Genomic DNA, 4310 nt, shown 5'->3' with positions numbered 1-4310 from the left:
AGTAATCCTTATTATTCAGCATTTAAAAACCTGGTGATGACTGGAAAACATCCTGCTTAGAAAAAGCATTGCTTGTGCCACCTTATGCTGGTGTGTTGTGTTTTTTTATTATTGCTGTTACTCAGGATGCCTCCTTGATCCTGACATTCGAGTTTATTCTTCATTCAAGCCTTTTATTTCCTCTCCAAACTCTTTGAAAACATGTTTTTTCATGAGAAATATTTCTTACATGATGTTTTCTAACTAGACCTTTAGTATGCTTAGCACAGGCTTTGTTCTGAACACAAATGAGGAACCACCTACTGTGTAATCACCTGTTTCCTGTCTTCTAGTGAAGGTTTTTTTTCCAGTTAACCTCCGTATAGCTTTCAGCACTGTTACCTTACCTGTTCTAACTTTTAACATTAAGTACCACTTTGATCCAATCTTTTGACAGTTTTTCTGTGGAACGTCTCTGTCTCCCTGTTCAAAGTAAATTTCTCTGACTGGGAATATTGTTTTAGGATTACATCTGTATTTTCTGCTCCTCTTCCCCCATCTTTAGGTTATTTGTCATCTTCCTGTGTTTTGAAGTCCAGCAAAAGCCTTCATTCAGCAGAGTATGTGAACAGCATCTTTGTTCAGCAAAATGCTTAATTATGCTTTTCAGTCATGTGTGTACAAATGAGGAGCACATGTAGTACTGCACTGGGACCAATTCCTGTCCTCATGGAGAACAAGAATTAAGCACAGTCTTACTCGTTTATGTCAGCAATTCTCACTCCCCCTCCCTCAGTTGTGGACAGTATTCCAACAACTGTATGAGTTGAACGTGAGACAGCTGTATCTGAATATGGTAATTTCCATCAAATCCCCCTGTAAAATGTCATACTCTGGTTATTGCTAGCCATTTTGAACAGATGGCCAGTTAGAAATTGTAGCACTCAATTAAAATTCACTGTAGCACTGTTCTTGGTTTCCATTAGAGTCACAAAAAGTACGGCCACTCTCTTAAAAAAATCAGTCTTTTTTTCTGTGGGGCCCTATATACACACTCTACAAAGAAGTACCTGTTGGTAGGAGTAAAAGGTGTTTTTAAATATTGATTTAATTTTATCTGGCGTGAGGCTCCAGTTGACGCTTAAGAGTTGTCAATTAAAATCAGTACAGACTGTGTAGAGAAGGTCTTTGCAGACAACAGATCTATATATATCTGTTGTCTGCAAGGTGAGGTTCATGATAGCAACCCTATATACTGTATGTTTCTGGTGTTTTTTAGGCTGCCCATACTATAATGGGCCAAAAAAAAAGTAATGTTAACATGCCGCTGTCACTTTGTCTGCGCTCACTTCCTCACAGGCACAGAGAATAGGGAGCAGCACAGAACAGAGAAAGAAAAGGAACATGCTGAATTCTCCAATGTCCTGTGTTTTGCAGGTATTTGCAACACCTATGTGTGGTAGTGTTCTTGCGGTACCCTGCAATCCTGATGCTTTTTCACTGAAGTGCATCAAGCCGTCTCCTACTCTGAACTGCTTTAGTGCAGCTCAGGAGCTAATGCGTCAGGGTTTTGGAGCGAATATGAAATGGCAGACCCCCAGACTCCCATTTTTTAGCAATATCTACAGCTTTGAGATGTTCCTGTCTTGAGCAGAAACTAAATTGATAATCCTGTCCAGTTGATGCCGGATTAAAATTTTACGATTATCATAATCATTTGATAAATTAAGAAGACTTTTACTAGTTTTTTACTGTCCAGAGCTGTCTGGAAGGAGCAGGGGGTCTTGTCCGAGCTAGAGGGGGAGGGTTTGGGCCGGTCCCTCCAGCGCAGGCAGAGCTGTGGCTGCCCGCAGAGCCAGCAGAGGGAAGCGTTGATCTAAAATACCCACCCCTTCCCAGAGAGCCTCTTTTGTGAAGTGCAGGCCACGTTATTGCTCCAGGGAATCAATGATGTGGAGCCTATATAACATGTGATTTATAAATTTTCAGAGGGAGACGAAGCTTTAGCAAACGCCAGAAAGAGCCAGTTTGATAATCAGGATGTGCCAGTGACCGAAATTAAATTTTATGGAGAACTATGAAGCTTACAGTTTTGGGTTTTTTTAATTCTCTTTAGAGAACAAATGGTAGTATGGCATTTTAGAGGTTAAAGGGTTGTGATCTGCTGGTTCATGCTCCAGCTAACCATGGAGCTGTACCCTTTCATACCAAAAGACGGGATATTGAGAAACAGAGGGTCAGAAACGCGCTTGGTGGTCACAAGGCAAGTTGTCACAGGGAGCTTTATCCCCAAAGGACTGGCTCAGCTTGGGGTAACTGCTGCCAAAGCGACTGCCGTCAAGGTGCTGTTGCTCCTGCAACTCCAAGCACTACTGCAGGGTTAAAAGACAAGTATAATATTGCCTCTCTGTTATTAAAAAGAATGTTCAATAATTTTAGAGTGAAAATTTGACTGTAAATATTAGCCTCTTAAATATACAGAATGCTGCTATATAGCTTTCACTTTCTTACTACATGAGATTTCACAAAATTGTACACGTGAAGGGATTGAAGTAGATGCTCAGGACACCCATTAGTCACACTGAGTGTAACGTTTGAAACTGCTCCTTCTTTTGAGATTCAGAGCTGGTTTTGTAACATCTAAATATCAAGTTAGAAAAGATCAGGGGATGGCATGCTGTGTGAAATGAAACTCAACTTTCCCTGGATTGTCAAGCTGTTGTTTTTCAGTATCTTATAAATGGCTGTGACAAACAGTTAGAAAGGGTGTTTGAGCTTGAGGAACGTTTGCCAGATAGTGCTGCTTGAAAAAGATTGGAAGAAATTAATCCTAAAATAATCGCACTAAGATAACCCCAAAGAAGAACTTGATCTGCTAGGTGTACAGTCAGGAGCTGCACAGCTAAAAACAGCCTTGTTTTGGAGTAGGCGGTTGACAAAATATTCCCTTTGCTCCGATATCGTCGGCTGGAGATTTGTGGGGTGTGATTGATGAGTCAAGCGCTCCCCTTGTGCTTCCCCAGGAGCTACTCAGCAGCAGAGTAAATAAGAACGAAGCCTAGAAAGCTGGGTTGCAAGCTTTTGCTCAAGCAATTATGAACATTATGACCATTAACTTCAGAGTTCTGACTTAATTCAATACTTTTATTTTTAGCACAAACAGTGCTTGGTTTTGTCATTTAGCACAAATAGTTCTTGGCTTTATAATTTGATTAAACATGAATTTGTCTTCCTAGCCTACTGCTGACGAAAAGAAAATGTGGCGGTTCCTGGAGGCAGATTATTAATTTTTGAGTTAGTAGGAAGGAGAATTATAGAATAAGATGTACTTTTACTTATTTTGCTCACAGAAAGGGGAAATACTTCCAATATGGTAAAACAGATGTGATTATTCCTCAGGGAAACCCGAACAGGGCAGAAGATTTGTCCCAATGATGGAAATGGAGATATGGCTAGCCAAGGCGGTGGCAGGTCATGAGAGAAAGGGGAATTGGTCCCCTGGGCAGGCTGCAGGCCTGCTGTCTGCCAAACCTCACCAGCCACTGCAGAGCAGGGACTGCAGACAGTGCCACCCTATCCCTGTGACACAGTGTCACATCCTTGTGACGGCCACAGCGGCCTCTCTGAGGTTCAGTTGCTGTCTGGGTACATCACCCTAAGTAGAAACCGCCAGCCTAAAACAAATACATTCTCTGCGATGCTACCAATATCACTGCAAAGTTGGGAAACAAAGATGCATTTTTTTTTGTTTTTTACAATATACATGTTTCTATGTGTTTGGGTTAAAAAGCAAGCTTCGCTTTTATTTATATTTAGCTTCACTTTCAGCTTGTGTTTCAAAACAAGTGCATACAAAAGCACATTATGTTTTTGTGGCTCTTTGAAGTTGAAACTAATAATAATAGCTAAATGTAATACGATTATAGTAACAGATAGATGAATACAATTTGCAAATTGTTATTTTTGCTAAATTTCCTCACTGAGCTGTTTCAATGAAGGGAGGGGGGGGTTGCTACACCTGTGACGAAAACGAGTTGGGGGTTTTATGGAAAGGTGGGGGGGAAGTAATTAAAATTGACCCCTTTTCCCTACCAAACCGGTGACGAGACAAACAATAATCGTTATTATAGCAGAGTGCGAGGAGGAGGAGGGACCCTCAGGTGCCGCCGCAGGTGACCCCGGCGGGGCGGGGAGGGGGCCGGGCGCGGCGGGGCGCTTTTGTCCGCCTCCGGCGGACAAAAGCGCCCCGCCGCGCCCGGCCCCCTCCCCGCCCCGCCGCCTGTCAGCGGTTCCGCCGGCTTCGCCCCATTGGTTGGCCCCGCCGGTAACGT

This window comes from Rissa tridactyla, chromosome 8 (assembly GCF_028500815.1).
Source record: "Rissa tridactyla isolate bRisTri1 chromosome 8, bRisTri1.patW.cur.20221130, whole genome shotgun sequence".
Taxonomy (NCBI): domain Eukaryota; kingdom Metazoa; phylum Chordata; class Aves; order Charadriiformes; family Laridae; genus Rissa; species Rissa tridactyla.
The sequence above is the reverse complement of the archived record's forward strand: the minus strand, read 5'-3'. Positions refer to the sequence as shown.